The sequence below is a fragment of the Grammomys surdaster genome, unplaced genomic scaffold (genome assembly GCF_004785775.1).
Source record: "Grammomys surdaster isolate TR1022 unplaced genomic scaffold, NIH_TR_1.0 141, whole genome shotgun sequence".
NCBI classification, from domain to species: domain Eukaryota; kingdom Metazoa; phylum Chordata; class Mammalia; order Rodentia; family Muridae; genus Grammomys; species Grammomys surdaster.
Window position 1 is genome coordinate 7,439,646 of NW_021604599.1, and position 9,210 is coordinate 7,448,855.

The window sequence follows — 9,210 nt, forward strand, 5'->3', positions numbered from 1 at the left end:
AAGCCCAGCCAACTAACCAGCGCTAGTGTGGCCACTGATCTTAGAAGAGAATCTACTGCCACTTGACTGGATCAGCACAATTCCTAGCTGCATTCTAAAACTTACCTTTAGACCCATAGATAAGTCTACCTCACATCCTTCCTTAAAGAAGCTCCTTTTTTTTTTCCCAACCGAGACCATTACAGAGAATCATAACTGGTCCAAGTGCAGAAAATAGGTGACTATGGTGCAGAAAATAGGTGACTATGGAGTGCCCATCCCCCAATGGGGCACCTAGAACACAACACTCAGCCAAGGCACATACAGGGAGAGACAACAGAAAGCTTGTATGAATCAGAAGACTGGGAGGAGTGCTGTGACATGGATATCATGACAGGGATGCCACACCCATGAACCCCCAACCATATGGTTACCTGAACAGGAAGGACCACACCAGTCAACATCCCAGCACGGATTAGGGAAGGCACATAAGACCCCACCACAGATGAAGCACTATAGGCAGTTGGTACTGAGAGAAAGAGGATCGGTTTTCTTTAGAGGCAAGCTGTCTCCAGTTAGGTTACTCATTTCCTAGTGGTCAACCCGAAGCCAAATATATATAAGCAACATTAATTGGACTCATTCAGATTGTCTGTTTGTGTGTGCATAATTGTATGTGTGCATATTTGTGTGTGTGCCTGTGTTTGTGTGCATGTGTTTGTGTGTCTACATAGGCATATGTGCATGTATGTGTTTGTGTGTGTGTGCACATGCATGTTAGTCTGTGTCCATGTGTTTGTGTGTGTCTTAGTTAGGGTTTTACTGCTGTGAACAGACACCATGACCAATGCAAGTCTTATAAAAGACAACATTTAATTGGGGCTGGCTTACAGGTTCAGAGGTTCAGTCCATTATCATCAAGGTGGGGACATGGCAGCATCTAGGCAGGTGTGGTGCAGGCAAAGCTGAGAGTTCTACATCTTCATCTGAAAGCTGCTAGCAGAATACTGACTTCCAGGCAGCTAGGATGAGGGTCTTAAGCCCACACCCACAGTGACACACCTACTCCAACAAGGCCACACCTCCTAATAGGGTCACTCCCCGAGCCACGCATATACAAACCATCACAGTGTGTGTGTCTGTGTGTGTTTGTATGCTTATAGAAAAAAAGAGGACATGGACTTGAGACTATTAGGGAGGACACGGAAGTGTGGGCAGTACTCATGTATGAAATGCTAAAAATAAAATCTGTGGGATCTGAGTCAGAAATTCCTTAGTAAAAATTCTGCACATAGTGATCCAGTTTTGGAAGTATCTTAAAATCTGGTTATTCTGGTACAACTTATATTTCAGTACCTCTTCTCCCAATGTAGCTTTAGGTGTCCTATCAGGAAGCCACATTTAAGGAGGTCACAGTTTGCACATTCTGTCCCTTACATTAGGAGTCTCTTGGGAAAGGAGCCAATTATTTGAAAATGACAGATAGTCTATGCTATGTTATGGGTACAAATGTCATGTGATACAGTCCATAATTCATTCTATTATTTAGGAGTAAAATTTGTTCCATGTGTGGCATCAGAGAAGCAAGTATGCAGAAATAAATGAATAGAATAGACCTACCTACATAATGAGGACCTAGAGCAAGGAAGAGAGCCTTGGCAGCTACAGGAAGTCACACCATAGGTCTGCTTGCTTGGGTTTCCCCAGAAAGAACACCCTGACCATCAACACCATAGGCCACTTTTTTCTTTGAAGTGAAACCTTTGGTGTCCAGCATGTTTCTAAAGTTTATTCATAATGTTGCTTCAACGAAGAGACTATCTGTTCTCATTTCTGGGTAGCTGTCATGTGGAAACCCCCGGATATCTAATATTTAATCAGTGACTGAGCTTCTCCAAGGTAGCTTGAAGGCTTTCTGCAATACCCCCAGACCTTCCCTAACTCCACCCAGCACCCACAGGAAGATTCTCAAAGCCCTCCAATGACATATGTTGCCTATCAGAGCAAAGCAGTTGAACTTCTTACACACAAAAAATGCTGTGTATGTACAAAAGTAGACTGTTTGAGGAGTTATTTTTCCTCATTCTTTATATTTTATCCCATCAGTCTTAGGTTTAAATTCGGATGATCTAGAGTTTCCGAGTGTTTGAGCTGGAGAAAACCATGTCGAGGAGAAACATTCTGCATAAATTCTGGTGACTGTCAGATGACTATCTAGTTCCCTGAGAGTTGTGATAAGAACTTTTATCACTTAGACCCCAGAAAGTGGCAACCAACCTACTTACAGGAACAACTGGAAAGCTGAAATTCATTTCTAAATATTTCATGTATCGTATTTGTGTACCTAGTGTGTTTGATGCACTTATAACTATGTAATGGGGTTTTCTGTTAAAATGAAATGTTTCAATGCATAATGGCTTATTCTTTGAGATGAAGACAGCCTTGTAGTTTTAATATAGTTGAAAATTCACATTTTAAAGTTGCACAACAAAATCAGTATTTTCAAACATGTCAGCATATATTTCTTAAATTAGTGTCCACAGAAAAATTTAAAATGTTCAAACTGGATATGGTGTCTTACACTTAGAATCCCAACAGTCAATAGGTATGGGTCAGAACGGGTATAATGTGCAGTCAAAGCTGACCTGAGCTAATGGCTAGATGCTGCCTCAAAGCATCAAACGGTAAGAACATAAGACAGAGGTCTAGCACAGGTCTGGACCTGGACCCTGGTTTTGGTTTTCTTTTTTTTTTTTTTTAAAGTAAAGTAAATTATTAGCAATGCTCTGAATAATAAATGAAAGGAATCAGGAACTTTTATAACATCCTACTCAACAAATGCCTAAAGTCATAACAGAGTTCAGCCAGAGGTTTATAGAAAACTCAGTTTGTGCATATATTTATTCTAAGTAGTAGGCACCCAGAGTCACGTGAAGATGAACACTATTTGCACCGTTTTCAAGAATCTATGCTCTAGTATAATAGGGGATTGGTACACCAACAAATGATTTTTTATGTTTTGACATTTATTCATTTGAGTGTGTGTGTGTGTGTGTGTGTGTGTGTGTGTGTGTGTGTGTTCCCAAGGGGCACATAGTAATGTCAGAGGAATATTTGCCAGAGTTGGTTCTTCCCTTCCACTGTGTGGCTTCTGGAAATCAAACTCAGGCATGGCTGCAAGTACCTTTTCCTACTGAGCCATTTCAACCACCTCCAGCAGGTAAGTTTTACAAAAAGGGATCAGTGATTATTGCTTTGGTAAAGAACATTCTCTCTCTCTCTCTCTCTCTCTCTCTCTCTCTCTCTCTCTCTCTCTCTCTCTCTCTCCACACACCACACACACACACACTTTTTCTGTCCTCCCTTCTCTCCCTCCCTCCTTCTCTTCCTCCGTCCCTCCATCTCTCCCTCTCTGACATTGGGTCTCATGTATCCAGGCTGATCTTAAACTCACTATGTTGCTGAGAACATTGAGCCCATTCCCCCTGCCTCCACTTCCCAAATTCTGGGATTCCAGATGTATGTATGCCACCACATCCAGTTTGTACAGGTGAACCTGAGGTTTGAACCCAGGGCCCTGAGCAAGTGAAACAGACACTCTAGTCACTGAGTTACATCCTCAATCCAGCTGAAGCAGACTCTTTATGTCCTGTATGAGCACATGGATGGCACCAAATTGATGCCTAAGTTATTATAGAATCTCCTCAAAATGTGATGTGTATGAAGGGCAAAAAATGGAGGAAGGTCAGGAGTTTGAAGGAACTAAAATAACTGTAATTGTTCAGTGGTACAGGACATACAGTATAATAGGGTACTGGACTGGAGAAGGAGAAAGGAAGAATTAGGTGGGCTGGGATATGGAAATGAACATTTTCAAAAGCCCAGCAAGTACTAATCTTTAAGAGAATACCATGAGCCAACTGTGATGGTTCATACCTACAATCTTAGCATTCAAGAAGCAGAGGCAGGAGGATCTCTATGACTTCGAGGAGAGCCTGAGCTACCTAGTGAGTCCTAAGCCTGTTTCAAAACTGAAAAGAATAAATCAGCACATCAGGGAATCACCCAATTTGGATTTGAATTCTGTATTCTCCCACGGAAAGGGAGTAAAATTTCACAAAACCTTGATCTTTTCAGAACCTCAGTTTTCTCATCCTAAAAAATATAAAATCCTGGATACTCTCAGGTTGGAGGGAGGATTAAATGGGCTAATATGTGTGCAATGGCATGGCTGGTGTCCACCACACACTGAGCACTTAAAATTCGTATCATTCTAACAAAGCAGCAGTTGGAGCGTAAATAGTAACCTTGTGCTACTGTCCAGGACTAAAGTCAGAGGTGGATATTTTACAAGAACGCTTTAGCTGTAGTCACAGCTAAACTAGTTTCCTCTTCTATCAACAGATGAGCTATAAAAGTGAGAAAAGTGAACAAATCTGAGTCAAAGGTGTATTTTTGGTTCCGGGGACACAGTTTTTGATCAGATATGTTAAGAACAGAGATGTCCTTTGGCAAAACTGTAAAGCAGGCCTGTTCATTCATCTTCACCCTCCTAGCCAGCTTTTATTTTACTTGAACAAATGCAAATTGGACTTCTAAATAGAAGGGATCAGTTAAATACGGGCATGTGCTCTGGTTCTCTGCCAAGGTCCAGTTAAACAAACAACAGTAAAGGAACTATGTCTGAAGTCAAAACTCACGACGAGAGAGACTTGGGAAGACAAAAAGAATGTGATCTGGAATTGAGAGGCCACATAGATAAAGAGATAACTTACTTAATTGCTGAGAAAAAACTGGCCCCTAGACGTGTCTTGGTGAAAGATGGGGATTGCCAAGTACGTGAATTTTCCTTGGGAGATGTAAAAACAAAAGGACATAAAGGGCTAGCTTATGTTTTGACAACCTAGCACCGATAAGGGTATCTGTCTGAGTCAGCTAACAGTGGACACGGTGGCAGCATGAATCAGCACAAAATGGCCAAGACTCCAGATGTCTGAAAACTCCAAAAATAAACAGAGATGCAATCTGTTACATAACTACTTTTGGCAGAGTGCCACTTTTGTGTGATTCTATATAAAGACGGCTCTGGGGTCAGAGGTCTTAGCTTTTTGCCTTCACCAGCCTGGCTGCATATGTTTGTCTGTAGAGTTGTGTGTCTACTTCTGGGTGCTCTCTTGAACCTCCCACTCGCTCCTAACACAGTGGTCCTCTTCTCCTGGCATCTGACCGTGAACCCCGCAGATGTCACCAAACTTCTGCCTGCCTGAGACAGAGCACCAATGATAGACCAAAGAAATGATGCCTAGCTCAATGAACTCATGAGTGTGTTGGTATCACAGGAGTATGGGTGAGGGTCACTTACCAGAACAGCAACCCAACGACAGCTACATCCTGTCACAAAACTTTCTCTGGAGAGGTGCATGCAGCGTGCAGGCAGCTAGGCTAGCAGCAGTGCCTCTCCCTGGGAATTGTTACAGCTTACACAACTAGGGGTAGGGTGGGGTGCGGGTGTGGTTCTTGTAAATTTCAGAAGCTTCCAGAGACTTCTGAGGTTTGTTGACTTTATGAACCTTATACATTTCATTTACTTCCTAAGTCTTCAGGAGTCTCTCTTCTGCTTCCAAGAAGGACTATTTCAACTGGGTGGGAACATCAGAGGCCTCTTTATCTGCTTTAGCAGTGGGAAGAAACGTGAGGGGAAGGACAGTAATAAATTAGAAGTCTAAGAAGTGGTTTTTTGGGCTGGAGAGATGGCTCAGCATCTAAGAGCACTGACTGTTCTTCCAGAGGTCCTGAGTTCAATTCCCAGCAACTATTTGGTGGCTCACAACCATCTGTAATGGGATCTGATGCCCTCTTCTGGTGTGCCATACACACATATATTAAATAAATAAATAAATAAATAAATAAATAAATAAATAAATCTTTACAAACCAAAAAAAAAAAAGTGGTTCTTAACTCCACACAATTCTATAACTTCTGCTAATCTGACAGTGACAGAGTCTGGATAAGGTGTTGAGGGAACATTCGATAAAGTCCCAACTCTCTCACCTCCATTCTAATCTATGATTCAGAAAATCCTCCTGAGATATCCGACTGGCTGTAAACACAGACAAGAAGATGCAGCTGGCAAGAGCTCCTGGATGGGGGAAGAGCTTTTGTCTCTCGTAGGGCTGGCTGTTCTTCTTGGCTTGCAAGTAGCTGCTTTCTCATTGCATCCTCTGTCTTTCGCAAGCCCATTGTCGCTGGCTGTTGTGTCTTAAACTCCTTATCAGGCCTCTAACACTGAATTAATGTCTACCTATATGACCTCCTGTTACCTCAGTTACTTCTCTAATGGCCTCATCGGCATGCATAGTCACAATCCAAGGTACCTGTGAACTTGGAGCTAGCCCAATCCAGTTAGGGAGAGTAAGAACAAAATACGAATCCTTTAAGAGTCTGTGATCGGTTTGGGAGTAGTCAAAATAGTCAAAGGTGCTTTTGCAGATTGAAGATTATGGCTTTGTGCTAGTTTGAGTTTTGTTGTTGTTTCTGTTGACTTGGCATAACGTAGGGTCTCCTCAGCAGAGGGAACTTCAGTTGAGAAAATGCCTCCATCAGATCACCTGTAGGCAAGTCTGTGGGACATTTTCTTGATTAATGACTGATGTGGGAGGGCCCAGCCCATTGTGGGCAAGTGCCACCTCTAGGTAGCTGCTGTTCCCGGGTTGTATAAGAGAGCATTGAACAAGCCACGGATACCAGGGCCGCTAAGCACCATTCCCCTCTGCCCTGTGCTTCAGTTCCTATCTTGAATTCCTTCCCCGATTTCCCACAGTGATACAGGAGTATGACCTGAATTGTAAGCTGAAATGAACTCTGTCCTGCCCAAGTTGCTTTTGGTTATGGTCTTTATCCCAGCAATGGGAATCGAACTAGGACAGTCTTTGACGTAAAAGTTCACAAAAGATGATAACACTGTGATAAACAAGGGTAAAAGTCGTGTGGATAAGACAGACAGCAGATTAGTGGTTACCCAGGGCCTGAAGTAGAGAGCAGACTGATATAAACAGATACAAAGGAACTTTAAAAATGTATTTTTATCGTGGAGGAGGCAGGGGGCGTGTCCCACAAAGTACATGAGTCGGTCAGAGGATAGCTTTGTGTAGTTGGTTCTTGCCTTCCACCTTTACATGGGTTCTGGGGATTAAACTCAGGTCATAAGGCTTACACGACCACCCCCTTTACCTGCTGAACCGTATTGCCAGTCCCCAAAGGATTTTTGGTATAATGAAAGTGTTTTAAAATTATACTGTGGCGATTTCTTGCACAGATGTATAAATGCAGTTAAAAATCTGTTGAGTTGTGTACTTATAATGTGTACTAGGTAAATTATACATCAACAAAACTATATCTTTAAGAAACGAGAATGGATTATAAAGTAGCTCACAAAGATATGATTAAAAACAAAACCAACAACAGAAACAACAAAGCCAACAGGTATTGGGAGTGGTGGTGCGTACTTGTAGGGATGCATGCCTGCAATTCCAGCACTCAGAGCAGAGGCAAGAGACCTGTGAGAATGAGACTGTCCTGGGCTGCATAGTGAGTGCAGGGTCATCTTGGGTTACACCAGGGAGGCCTTGTGATAGACAGACAGACACACAGACAGACAGACAGACAGACAGACCAACAAATAAAACAAAGACCTGAAAGAGGCTTGGGATACATCTCAGTGGCAGAACTTTTGCCCCTGGTATGCATAAGATCCTGAGTTAAAGAGCCGGCACTGAAGAGGAGGTGGGTGGGGGAGGGACACACGATATTTGCATCCTGTTAAAGTATCATCTCTTCACTAGGGACTCATTAACCACAGTGGGGAAACAGTAACTTTAAGGTAGAGAAAGCTGGCAAGCACTTTACGGGATCCATGCTAGCAGGAGTAGTCAGGGACATGTGGACATCAGGTGCTTTCTGAGGCGAAGCAGGGAGAAGTGGACAATATTAACTTGGAAGCATCCCTGCCAGGAATGTATAATCCAAATTGTATTTAAGCATGAGCAACGAAGTGCAGACCCAAGTCGAGACACTCTACAGAGTAACTCATCAATGTTCTTGCCAAGCCATGAAAATTAAAGGTAGGAAGGACAGAGACTGAGTAAGATCCTTGACTAAAATGAAATAAGGGAGCAGTATGTAACATGGCTTCCTGGGTTGTTCTCTGGTTCAGAAATCCAAGAAATAGGAATTTATTTTACCTTATTATTTATTTATTGGTTTTTCTGTTTTTTTTTCACATTTTATTTTATTTTAATTTTTGAGACATATATATCCCTGGCTAGCCTGGAATTCGCTATATAGGCCATGATAGTCTTGAACTTGTGACAATTCTCCTGCATCTGCTTAACCACAGAACTTGGAATTCAGAAGCGTAACATCAAACCCAGACACAAATAGGACTTTCCTGAGACAAATGGCAAAATTTAAATAAAGTCTAAAAAGTAATTAATGGCAACCTATCAATATTAATCTCCTGCCTTCGGCAACAGTACAGCAACTGTAACATATTAATCCAGGGAGATAAAGATGAAGGGCACTGGAGAGTCTCTGTCAGACAATTGTAACTTTTGTAGGTTGAAAGTTTTGAAGTGAAAAGTCAAAATATAAAGAAAAATTTCATTTTAAGCTGGGCAAATGGCAGTGGTTTGATAATGAGAAGCAAATGTTGACTTTGTAGACTAAAGTTCTCCCCACTGCTTTGAAAGCAACAACTTAGAAAAATGACAAGTGATGAATATATATATTGCTAATTAGCCATCTTCTCTCTCCCTTTCTTCCTCCAAATGGAACCACTAAGCATGCTATGCTTCATTTTTCTCCTTCTGCTTAAAGATGTTTAGAGTTAATATATTTCCTTATTCTAATGTTTACAAAATATTAACTTATAATCTATATACTATATTTTATAACATTTTGTTCTAAATAGTAGTTTATTTGATATTAATATTGATCCAGTGCTTTCATGATTGTACTCAAAAGACAGATTTCCATCTATTTTTTTGGCAACAATTTTTATGAATTTTAGTGTATATATACATATATGTACTAAATATGTATATGCTAGTATATATATACATTTAGTATATATAGTATTTAATATATATAGTATATGTATAATATAGTATATAGATATAGCATATGTATAGATAGTATAAGTTTTAGTATATTAATCCATGACTGCTGGCATCT